This window comes from Pagrus pagrus (assembly GCF_965226575.1).
Source record: "Pagrus pagrus genome assembly, chromosome: 11".
Taxonomy (NCBI): Eukaryota; Metazoa; Chordata; class Actinopteri; order Spariformes; family Sparidae; genus Pagrus; species Pagrus pagrus.
Genome location: NC_140195.1, coordinates 13,026,035 through 13,039,558, shown reverse-complemented (window position 1 = coordinate 13,039,558; position 13,524 = coordinate 13,026,035). Strand labels below are relative to the sequence as shown.

At 42.1% G+C, this 13,524-nt stretch overlaps 1 protein-coding gene across 1 annotated transcript in view; it reads left to right on the top strand.

Annotated features, from left to right (window-relative positions):
- Positions 1 to 1,681: 1,681 nt before the first annotated feature.
- LOC311264901 (uncharacterized protein) overlaps positions 1,682 to 13,524 on the top strand; it is a 43,521-nt gene continuing 31,678 nt past the window's right edge. The window contains exon 1 of the mRNA XM_084366105.1: positions 1,682 to 2,157. The gene's annotated coding sequence lies outside the window, so the exon portion shown is untranslated. The remainder of the gene's footprint in view (positions 2,158 to 13,524) is intronic.

Here is a 13,524-nt window from a genome sequence, read left to right as displayed (position 1 = left end):
TGAATGCTTTCTTTATTTAGGCCCATGCTCATAAAAGTTTAAGATTATGCATGTGCCCTTGGAGGCAGAGTCTCGTCGGACTTTCCTTCACCATTTTGCCAAGAAGAAAGTTCCAGACTCAATGAAGAATAAATACAGAGGCTATTATGAGGAGCACGTCAATAATTTATCATGGGATTATGCTTTGGTGAAGAAATAATGGTCCCCAGAATCATTTCTGAGCAGTTGGTGTGACTCCGAGGCTGGCCGCTGGGAGGCACTCGTCTGTGAGGTCGGATTTAATTGAATGGGTGCTTTCACAGGTGCGTCAAGCCGGACACAAGATGGAAGGACACAGGAAGTTAAGCAGCTCTCCTAAAAAATAAAAGCATACTATTGTGAAAAGGAACCATTTGTCAGACTTTCTTCTGTACTGTATTTAACCAAGAGAATATTATAATCGCAACTATATTGAGATTATATACACTGTATGGTCTCGATGCATATATTGGATTGGAGATGAGGGCAGTGAAATCAGACCAAAAAGCTCCCAACCAGAGAAACATGGGAAACTCAGGCAGGTAGGCTATGAGGTTGATATGTGTCAGTCAGCCGCTGACCTGACTTACATCCACATTAAGCCAGTTTGAGAGATAAACACGACCACATCTGATCCAAACTATATAAAAAATAAATCAGAAGGGAACATTTTAAAAATGGCAAATTCAGTTTAACATATCAAAATCCACTTTCTTCATATCAAATATGTCCTATACATTCATGAAAGCTCGGCTATTGCTCAGTATGTGCCAATAATTCAAGATTTGATCCAAGCATACATTTTGATTTTAACGTATAGACCTAATAAGAGGCAGTGGTTACACTTCCTGTTGTGTGGTACTTAAAATTGGCCTGAAAGTAGTTCATACTGTATATTAGCACATTTCTTCACCTTTCTATCTTCAAACAGCGTTCTGAGGACCGGATTTTCCTCTGAGAACAGCTTGTTTATTCAAAATAATTATTTGTGAGTTTGTATTATTACTTCATTAATATTGTAAATATTAAATATTTGAGTTTGAATGTCTTTTTCCAAAACTACAGTGCCCCTTTAAAACCCAACTAAAAACAGATTAACATACATTCTTCAATTATCTCATCTCAATAGGCCACCATAATGAGATGATGATTCATTTACCTGATGATCTTGTTATGAATGAATGAATGAATGAAAATGTGAAAACAAAACAAAAAGTTAAATTAGTTCAACAAATAAGCAGAATAAAATGAAAAGCATGTTACAAAGTTTATTCCATTAACAAGCATAAACATGCCCATCTAACTATACAATTCGAAACACTATATGTACAATTAATATGTAGCCTAACCTATATAAATATATTTACATACATACACTCACACATACATACAAATATACAATACATACATAACCTATTATATAATGTATTATAATATAATATACATTGACCAAAATCCTATTATAAAAGTGAAGTTATTACCACATATTTATATTTTTCAACATATTTATATTGTATACACACAAATACATATACATATAGTATATTTAGGTGGTTCATATAACATTGTAAATATTAATCATACTTACAGAGATCATTGTACATATTTGTTATTGATAAGTTATAGTATTAAATGTATTTTTGTAGTCACATGTTGTCAAACATTCACAGGAGCGTTATCTCGTGTGCGGACTCTTATTTTGAAATCTGTCACCGGAAACCCTCTCTGCCACGCTCGGTGCGTTCACGGCGGTTTCAGTCACATGGTGCTGCCTAGCGGAGAGCTGATGGAGCCAGATGAGAGAGGCAGGAGGCGAGCCCCTCCGGTTGCGCGTCAGCATCCCCTCAAATAGGAATCCGCCGCTGTCACTTGTGCTCCACGTACAGAGAGACGGACGACCGTAACCCCCGAAACAACAACTAAAAAGGCGAAATCCACCTGGCGTGCGGCTGTTTGCTTTTTCCCCCCTCTCTTTCTTTTTCGTGTGATGTCAAAGAAGAAGAGTAAGGTGAGGCTGTGAGGAGGCTGGAGCTCGGCAAAGAATGATAGTGAGGATCAAGGCGCGCTGTCCCAGGAGAAGTCATCTGAAGAGCTGGCCCCGAGAGACCGGGATGCTCCTCTAACGCACCGGCGGGGCGAGTGAGTACAATACACCTCGATCTCCCTCCGCTTGCACCCTGCCCCTCCACTTTGGTTGACATCTGTGCAGTTTTGTGGACCGCTCAGCGTGCCTGCTCCTCTTTATCGCCGCTGAATTATTCCCATAGTCGATCCCACCTGTCTGATCAATCATTCATAGGCTTCTTAGTAAAGTGCAGCATAACCGGTTGGTCAGCGGTGTGTGAAAAAGTTGCCTCGCTAATTTGGAAATGGTGCACTTCCCCCCTCCTCCTCCTCCTCCTCCTCCTCCTCCCCTGTGCACACACCTAATGCATGCACGCATCAAGGTTTAATAGCATGCATGCAGCGCAGTTACAGTGGGTGATCGGGAGGTCGATCGTGTCCCTTTAAAGTTTTGATCAGAGCGAGCATGTGTTGCACACTGCGGCCGCACTGTCGGCGCGAGGCTAATTAATAAAGCCTTTGTGATGGGCTCTCCTATCACGGGCACTCATCATTAATCCGCTGATGGCCCAGAGGGCGTGGGTTGCTGTACGTGACGATAAGGAGAAAGGCGCAAGTCCTACTTACACAGCAGGGTTGTTTAATTATGGGACTGATGAACTCAGTGTGCAGAGAGAGGAGACACACGCAGGCATGTGAAACAGAAAGTAAGGTTCTCAATGGCAGTTTGATGGTTAATTCCCATCTTTGATCTGTGACACTGAAGATGATTTTTTTTCTTTCTGAAACTAAAATGCAAGTTCTGCCTGTGAAGGTGCCATTTTGGCTCCAATTAAGGCCGTCTGCCTCGATCAGCAGCATCAATCCTTGCCATAACCGCACGTCTAAATCAGGCTGTAATGATGCTCGCACCTGTAATAAGCCGCGGCTCGCTGTGCTGCTGGATGTGTGGGTGTGAGGAGAACTTCTACAGCAGGCTCGGTGCATGTAGATGAATGAAATCCACTTACTATGCAGCAAGGGTTCCCATATCCAGAGTGCGTGCGTGTGCGCGTGCACCTATGTGTGTGTGTGTGTGTGTGTATCTCACCTCATTACACTCATTGTGTTGACTTAAGCAGGAGGGTCACCCCTGAGGCCCCGCTCTCTTCGCCATATTGAGGAGTGATGCCCTGAATTACACCACCCTCACTGTGATCGCAGGAGCGGGCGCTTTCAGCTGAAGGTTCGCCGCTGTTATTTTGACCCAAACACCGTATGCGAGTGTGACGTATATTTTCCTGGCGCGTTACACAATCGCCAGCCACGAAAGCTGTCCCCCACTCCACCACGAGTGCGCTTCGTCGAGAGGCGCTTAACTCTTGGATCTCGTGTATTTCAAATTTGCGATGGAGCTCCAGCACTGGTTCGAATTCTGGGCAATTACGTTGACAGCCTGCCCACGCGCACTTTGTACAGGAGCTCCTCTACAATATTCCTGGTTGTTCTACAAACTGACACAAAAAAAAGAAAGAAAGAAAAAAAAACTTGCTCCCTTACATCCTGTGTACTGCTTTTCTCCCGAGGCGGTCTCAATATTCTCCCCGTGTATGTATTAAACATCAAGCATGTCGAACTGCAGGCGCGGGGCCGAGCACTTTAAGGCAGAGTCAGCCTTCTGTGGAGGGTGACAGAACAGTCAGATGGCCCCCACAGGGCAGAGAACAATTCCTGCTGCTGATGCACCCAAGGCGACAGGACTGGAGCGCTCCTTATCCTCCCTCCCCTCTCATCCACCACCATCCCTTCCCCACCTTCATCTCAAAGAAATAAACACACTCTCTCGGGTTCACACCTGCACCTCGGCTCCTGCGCTCTGACTGTCTCCCTTTCGTCTCCTACACATGCATGCATGCACACATATGTGAGCACTCCCTCTGTCGTGCAGATGCGCTTCGGGAGTAATAAGTATGTGAGGCCATTAGGTCATTATAGCTGCTCCCACACACAGCGTTGCAGTACTTTCCCATACACACTAGCCCATACTCTCTAACGTCCATAATCACTATCATAATCTACGCGCACTGCTATTCTCTACTCAGTCGCCACTTTAGCACCTACACCTGTGCAAAGCAGGCAATAAAACCGTTCTGACATTGAGTCTGCCTTTACGATCCCTGTGATTTTCTCTTTTTTCAGACCGTCAGAGAGGACGAAAATCAATCATTTGTTTTGCCATTGAGGTCGTAGTTAATGGTGCTGTCGTACAGGACTGCATTGTACTGTGTGGTTTATCATGTATGTACATATGGAGGACAAAAAACTAGAAACACCACTCAGTGTAATGTCATACAGTGCAGTAATTAACTAAAAAAAAGTGAAGCTTGGAATTTAAATGTGTTAAACGAGGCACTATTGTTTATTAGTTTTCACATTTGGAAAAGAAACATACCGTATATACAAGATAACAGGAAAAACAATGCAGCTTTTCAATCTTCTCTTACCTTTTCTTACCTGCTCCTTATCTTCGCTCTGCTTAAACAGCCTGGGTTAAAAGTTTTGAATGGACTAAAAGTATTATTGTGCTCAGCAACAGACGCAACTAATGAAGCGGCTAATTATCCTTCTAACAAAATGATCAAAGGGTTGGAATGAGGTTGTCGGGCCGCTAGTTGAACAGGTCTGGCCTGCGCTGTCTTCACAATGTCTTCAAGTCCTTTTATACTCTGAACATGTTTAGACTAAAAGCGAAGAGAATTTTCGAGTATGTAAAAAGTATTATAAATTTACTGCTTTCATACAGAAACAAGAAGAAAATGGAGGGAAACAGCACGTAGGCTCACTCTGCGGACACGTTGCGCATGTTGCTACCTAGCAAAGTAGACAAGACAAAATATATGATATATATATTATATGTGCTCAGTAGGTGATGAGGACGGATCCCCCTTTGTTAGCAAAATGACCAAATACATCCCCCTTGTTAGCCTGCCATTAAGGCTGGGCAATACATACAGTATTATATCATTACTGTGACATGAGACTATATGTCGTCCTAGATTTTGGATATCATTATGTGGCGTAAGTGTTGTCTTTTCCTGGTTTTAAAGTCTGCATTACAGCAAAGTGATGTCATTTTCTGAACTTACCAGGCTGTTCCACTTGTTCTAATACTTGTCTTTACCCACTTAGTCATTATATCCACATGATTTATGATTATTTATCAGAAATCTTATTGTGATGGTATTTTGTTAAAGTACCAATAGTCATACCAACGATATTGTCGAAGGGCCTATTTGGTCAAAAACATTGCGATGTTCGATTTTGCTGCCCCATCCGAGCATTAATGAAGTGCTTTTGAGGAGATTACAAAATATCGAGTTATATATGTGTGATATTATTTTAAGGCCATATCACCCAGCCTTATCTACCATCCCTCCTCTTCATCCCCTACTGGCAGAGGGAGTTCAGGGACAGAGTGGATGTTTGTCAGCCTGACTCATTGATCCGTTATCTGACTGAGGTTAGTGCCTGTTAGAATCTACAGCCCCGACAATGGAAGAACCAAGAGAGTGAAACAAACCAGGTCCATTCACCTGTTAGGGATTAACAAATCACCTAGTGACTGTACTACAGGGAAAGTGTGTAGTGTAATGTGTGTGATTGAAAATAATAGTGTGTGTAAAACACAATGACAGTAAACTACATGCAGGAGAATATATGTTACCTAGAACATCTGTGTTTGACTGAAATGTAAATGATATTGCACTTGAGTTCCTGGTTGGTTTGCAGCATGTGAAACCACGAAGCATAGAAGCTAAATAATCAGACGTATCATAGTTCTAGTTGACATTGCTGTTTCTCCCAAAAACTTGGTGAATTTTAAGTTGTCCTTCAATGCTCTGAGACTTGATTTAGAGTCTCCTTGAAGCTTAAAACATTGGTAGGAATGCCGCTTACCGTAGGCTTTTTCAAGAGGCCTGTAAGCCAATCAGAAACTGAGCATTTAAGATGTCCTGTTTAATGCAACCACCCACCACACCATTACCCACCACAGCCACAGTCTTTTTCTTCTCACACACAGTTAAGCCCTCTTTTTTCATAGGTTATCATGCTCGCACGCACACACACAATTATAGTCTTTCACACACACACTACCATTGTTGACCAAACACACCTTCAATCTCACTCGCACACCATTGTTCTTTCCTACAGTGTAATTCTTCATACTCTCTTCCATTCTGTCATTATAAAGAGAGAGTGTGTGATGGTGTGTCTGAGTGAGAATCATGGTGTTTATGAGAGAGAACAGAGGACACAGTGCCTCACAGATATTTAGGGTTTTGAAAATGTCAGTCATTGTCCGTGGCCTTTGGTTGTCCAGAAAAGGTGCAAAAGTGTGATGTGAGCTTTGCCGATCACAGAGTAAATGGTCCGTGAATCCTCTAAGTGTGCATGTGCACACGTGTGTGTGCATGTCAGCTGTGTGTGCATAATAGCTCAGGGATCGGGGGTGCCGTAGATTGGCCAGTCAGCCAGACAGATGTGCCCTCGGCTGGACTTGGAGTGCGGGGCCTCAAACTGGCCTGCCACCCAGCATTAGTGCCATGGATCCGTGACCAAAGAGCTCAGGGCACCAAAACTCACTGTCTGCATAAAATGCACTCAATTATTAATGCTGTGTATAGGGCAATAAGAGGCAGTGCAGAGGCCAAGGAAGGAAACAAGGAAATGGGCGCTGAAGAGAGAAAGAGAGAGTGAGAATGAGTCAACAAGGGATGACAAGCAAAAGTGGGATAAATGACTTTGAATTCTTTTTTTTTTTAACTTCTGTGTCACCCAGTGTGAACTGAACCTTGACAATGAGCTCACATTTAAACAGAAAAAGATCAGCGGAGATTAGAGATGCAAGGACTATTCGATGAATCGATTAGTCAATCGAAAGAAAAATGAATCGCCGACTATTTTGTCAATTGATTCATTATTTCAGCCACTTTTCAAGCAAAACTGACAAACATTTACTGGTTCCAGTTTCTTGAATGTAAGGATTGGATGCTTTTCATCCTCATTAATCATTGTAAATGAGAGTATTTTGGGTTTGTGACTGTTGGTTGGACAAAAGAAGCAATCTGAAAATTTGATCATAAAGAATTGATCGATTGTAAAAATTTACTGGCAAATTAATTGATAATGAAAATCATCATCACTTCAGCAGCTCTGCCAGATATCAAGAAAGTATCTATACAGCACTTTGGTGAGTTTCTGAATTGCTCTCCTCTTAGAAACATGAAGAGAAGAAGGACATGGTTAGACCTTCATCTTTTTCACACTATGGTACATTTTATCTAATACTTCACACCAGTTATTGTGTCACATGTCCTTACCTTTCAATCCATTTCACGGATAATTACACAGAATCCTGTTAAGCGCCCGGGATAGTTTAGTATCTGTCATCTCAGCGCGCACTAAATACATTTCAGGCTAGGTGCAGCACTGCAGTAACTTGCCATTAGAGTAGGAGCACTGTAATTCATAAGTATTGATTCATGTCTCAGCAGTATTACAGCATAATGTCCCTGAACATCATTATGTACAAGAGCAAGCACAATAAATAAAGCGTTGAAGAAAAACATGTGATTGACACAGACGTGTTTAACTCATTACGTCTAATGATATTCTTGTTCTGAACATCGCTGGTCCTTTATCACGTGTACAAAATATTCTCCATCCTCTGTTCCTTGTGAACTGAGAGAAAAGATGTTCCGGTCCTAAAGCTTGTGCATTACACTCTATCAACAGCTTGAAAACCTTTCAAGGTCTTCGCAGCAGATGAAGTTAGTGCTCAGAATTATGGTTTTCACTCAAAAAAAATATTCCTTTAGCCCTCAAGGCATATGTTGTATTACTAGTGCTCTTTGATTTATCAGCCCTCTGGTGAGGGGGTGTAAATGTATCCCCATCAGCCTGTAAATTAAAGGTGGACACTTGCCTCTCTTCTAAAGGTATTTTTCCAAAACCAGGGCTCCAGGCTGTGACTATTATGGTCGAACATGCATCCAAAAATCTGTCGAGTGCGACAAAACATTTTCATTGGTCACACGGTGTGCCTGAAAGTCTGCAGTTTATGTTTTAAACAGTTGAGATTATCACACATACTTGTGTGTGATTTAAATGAAGAAAAACATGCATTTGCACCTTTTTTCCTGTTTACAATCATTAAAATAATGTGTTTAGACATGAAATTTAAATGTATTATTAGGTGCACCTAAATAAAAAAGTTAGGGGCACCAGTGCAACCACTGTGAAAAATGAGTCTAGAGTCCTGCAAATCCTCAAATACTCATGAGGACCATGCGGATGAAAAACTTTTCCGTCCTTAGCAAAAAAGTTTGTCATCTTATTTCCAAGTTGTGCCTACAAATGTATATACAAATATTATAGCAAATATTATTCTGACAAGGATGAACAGTTATCTTCACTGGAAATGTAATAATTATGAACTACCCCATTAAAATAAGTTGTCATATAGGTGTATATCAGACAACATATGTATATATATGTACATATACGCTGATACTGATACATCTCCAATATTGTGATATTGGCCGATAATATCTGCCAACTGAAATATCGCTCAGGCTTTAGACGACATATCTCTCTCATTTAAAACCTCACTATCAGTAATATTAGTATATATTGATGTTTCTATTTAATATTATATATTTCCATACAGAAAAGGATCGATATTTTACTTGTGTCCTGAGCCAGGATTATGTTATTTCCGACCACCTGGATTAGAAAATACAGGCACAACAATGCAAACGCATGCAACAGACTGAATATTTTTATCATCGGTTAGAAGAGTTAGAGAAGAGAAGATCATCAGGGGCCTTGAATTTAGTCTTAAGATCATTTCAGACGATGTGCTTACGTTCAATAAATAGAGGATGCTGAGGATAAAAAAACAACCACGCTTAAGTGGGTTCTAAGAATCCCATGTGTAGTTTACGCACCAGTGAGCTATAAATCTTCAAATTAACTTCAATTAACGCCACCTGCCCTTCCTCTTATATAATGCCAGCACAAATAAGGGTTTATTCAACAATAGCCACAGTCCAAAAGAAAAAAATCTAACTTTTTAGAAGACGAGATTGCACTGCCATGCTTTTCTGCGTACTAAAAAGTGGGTAGTTTTCAGCTCATGCAAAGTTCACTGCAGGCTTGGACGCATCTGTTGCAAAGTAAAATACCCCGACATCACCAGCTGGAAAATCACTTACGTCAAGTCTAAACTTTGCTTCGAGATAAGATCATTTCCACATCAAAGTGAGGTTTATAAATAAACATTCATACGCTGTTCTATGCTCAAGCCATACTTGAGACCGTTTTATTAACGAGGCCCCAGGTATTCATTATTTTGGAAAAATCATATATTTATCTCTTTGGCTTGAATGTAATGGCAATACATGAGATGCACAAACTGGAGCTAGCATGCCACTCTAGTTTTTAAGTACGTGGGGGAGTTCAAGCAAATTTAGTGCAGCTGTGGCGGCCAAAATGATATTCAGCGTGGACTCAGTGTCCAAGAAGTCGATGAAGACATGCAGATGGAGATGTCCAGCACGACTTCAGCTTCCTTTCCTTCTGCTCGGGCCGAGGTGCATAGATGTGTACTGCAAGTGTGCAAAGACACAATTGGAAGTAATGTCCAATTGTGTCTTTTTATTTTTTATTGACCTAAGGAAATCTGACCTCAGCGTGACCTTTTTTTTTTGCTCTGTGGACACGCAACACCGTGACCTCAGTTTTCTGCTGCTGGCTGTCGGACCGTTTCCAGTCCAGTCTTCAGTGCTTCACTGAAAAAAGCCTCACAGCCAACGGTGCAGCAGGATGCTCTGCGTTTGTACCCAAAAAAGAAGAGACGGTGTTGTTTTTCATTCTTAAAGTTTGTCATTTCTTCTGGGTGGAGAAGTGTTTATACCAACAACAGTTTAATCTGCGCAAACAGAGCGAATCATCTGGGTCTCATTAGCAGAGACAGGATGCTCTTCTCTATTGCGCTCCTGCTTTGTGTTTTATGCCGTCAGATCGGCGCACTTAAACATAAAAATATTGCCTGCTCTTGCTTTAAAGAGGGGAGAAAGGGTGGGGGGGGGCCGTTACATAACCACTTTTCATGCTCTGATTTGGGCTGAGCGTCAACCCAGCGACTCGCCGGGCTACAGGTGTGTTTCATCAGACTTTGCTTTGCACTTCTTCTCAGGAAATGTAATATTAGATTCTGACTAACTGCACGGAGCGGCTACAACCCAGAGCAGCAGTATGAGTGTGCACTACTCATGATAAGGCTCCCTCCGTCAGCTAGCGAGCGCGACTGCAGTTAGTAATGGGCTATTGCATCAGCACATGGAGATAATTCAATGACGCCATCATGTGAAGCATCTAGATCGCTGTATGAAAAAACCCTCGTGTGAGCTAACATGTCAGCGAGACACTCATATGAAGACAACTGTGATTAGAGAATAATTAGCGAGTTGGTAATTTACATGTTCAAATGCAGTTTGTTGTATCTTATTGTATGTCAATGAACTGATTATGAATTCAGAATGGGCAGACTTGTTGTGGAGTGTGATAGGATGTGTTGTAGTGTTTACTGTACGACCGTGTTTGTCTGAGTTATTGCAAGTGTTTCTACACCTTCCTGAGCCATCTGTCCGTATTTGCACATTCACAGCACGCCTATTTCTGTATGTTTCTCTCTAACTGGCAAAACTGTCATGGCACTAACATGAATACGTGGTGTGCCACTCCATCATTAATGCCTCTTCCTGTTTGAGACGCAGGCGGCCGGCGGAGGCACGTCTGTGTGCGCTAGTGGGCGAGTTCACCTTTGCAACAGTAGCTGTTTATCGATTCCTCTGACAGTCGCACAGGTGTTAGCGATGGAAGATCAGCCTCTGCACTCAGAGAGCGCGAGGACAGCGGGGCATTCATGCCGACTGCTGTGTTTATTTATTCATTAACAGGCGGTTTGCTCCTCAGCTCTGCCTCAGAGGACCGCTTTCACCTGTTTCACCTCCTGAGGTTTGAAATAGCAATGCGTCTGATTTCAGATCCGTCTCGGGTGCGTAGGATCACACAAATGCGCATGCACACAGACGCAGTAGCATCCACCTCGCTCTCTTCGCCGGCCATGAATGAGTGAGACTGGAGGGACAGTGAAAGCCGGAGGAAGAATGAAGGGTGGAGCCGAGGGCTCCTGGGAGCATGGCAAGGCAGATCCTATTGATTGGTTTAGTAAGAGAATCCTCCGGCTTTTAGTGGTGCTGCTTAATAAGAGTGGCTTGTGGAAAGAGAGATCACATCGGCTGAACTCCACTCCAGAGGTTGTCTTTGGCTTTGAAGAATAGTTCCCCGAAAAAAAAAATCAAAACATAAGCAAGACGGTGCTAATCCATTTAGGTTTAGGTTTTCGTCTCTCAGCAACTTTCAAGGTTTGGAAATATCTCTTTACCTGACATTTTCTCTGCGAGGTCAGTTAACTGCTCCAAAAGTGAAACAAAGGTCATAAACTTTATGTCGCAAGGCCTTAAATGTTGCGCACGCTGTCACAGGTGTGTGATCTCGCCATATCAAAACCTAAGCAGCCAAAACTAGTATCAGGCAGCACAACCGGCAGGATCACACAAAATCAGTCTCCGAATCTTGCAGTTGGTTTGTGTGCTCATCACAGGGTGGATGTTGTGGGTTTTTTTGCATTGACGTCGTCTTTTTTTTTCTTTCTTTTTTTTTTTTTGCTGCATGCACCCTATCTGTCTATCTTGGTGTTAAGTCAGGAGCCTGGCTTCAGAGAAACACTGAGCTATTTCAGGAGGCAGCAGATTGTGTTAAGCGAGGAAGTGAAGTGACACAACTGGGGTTGAGATGTCTTGGTGCCTCAAAACCTTGAAAATGTCTTTATTTAGTGCCTCGCTCCCCCGACACCTTGCAGATTGCACCCAGCTACCATCAGATAACGGTAGCTACAGACGCAAGCAGCATATCAAAGCCTGAAGTTACACAACCGCGTTCCTGATGATTCTTTTTTTTATTGTAAAATGACATTTTTAATCAGGGAGGCTGCTATCTCCACACCTAGGTCTTTCTAATTCTTGTTTCACTAGCGCTGTGTTTTCGTCGTCGTTTTGACATTTTAATATATAGATTATTACATTTGAGCTAATATAACTTTGAAGAACGTGGGACGTGCGATTCTTTGTGTGTGTGTTAGTGAGAGAAGCGTTGGGACTATTTTGGGCTGTTTTTGATGATTTAATTTTATTATTTATGTATTCACCTCCACATGAAAGGGAGCTGCGGTCCCAAGTGGCCTCTGTCTTTTTCTCCTTCACACACTTTCCTTCTCTTTCATGCAAAAACACACACTCACACAAATCCATATTTATTCAGCCATTTGCTACCGTTCTTGTAAATCACTTTCAGCACTTTTACTTGCCGGGATCCATACACCTCCACCCTCCCTCCCTGTCATAATCGAGCAGACGCCGTGAGTTCCTGTGTAATCTGACACGTTCAGTGTGGATGTGCATGTGCAGCTCGTCGTGTTTGCATGTGCTGGCGCTTGTTTAATGAAAGCACCTGCTGTGTTTGTCCCCTTCACTCACCCATCGGATCGATAGCAAGCTGGCTCTGTCAGCGTGGTAGCTGTCATGGAATCTCTGCTAACCCAATTAACCAAACCGTGCACTAACCTAATTAGCCGAAGCCCTGCACTATATTAACCCAACACACACGGCCACACACACACACACACATCTCACTGTCGCCAAATGTGCAAGGCCAGCAGGTCAAACACAGAGTGAGATCGCTGCCGATGTGATTTGCTTCTTTCATACTGAGCAGCAATCACTGTAAAATATTAATGTGATGTTATTTTTGGTCCCTTTTATGTTTTTCCTCATTGGAATCAAAACACTGTTGAGAAACTCACATTTAGAAAAAAACAAAAACACACGCTTAGCCAAACTAACTGTACCCGAGCACTAGGCACAGATATACACTAGTTTTATCAGCGACTGATCATTTTAGTTCATTTTTCAAGCAAAAATGCCAAACATTTGCTTGTTCTGGCTCATCAAATGTGAGGACTTGAAGTTCTCGTCACATGTGGTAAGAAATAAGGATCGACAGATTAGTGGCCCAGCCAATTATCAGATCCTGTATTTAGCATTTTTCAGATTAACAGATCTTCGGGGGGATAGTTTCTGTCAGATTGCCCATAAAATAAATTCATTTCAAAATGCCCTCGTTTGGCTCCGATGCCGAATGATAATAAACTACTAATAGTGATGTAAGATAAAAATTAATAATTTCGGTTAATGGCCGATAATTAAATGAAATAGATCCGATAATCTGAAGCCAAATTGCTTATATCCATTTCACAAGCACAGCATCTCCACACTCCGA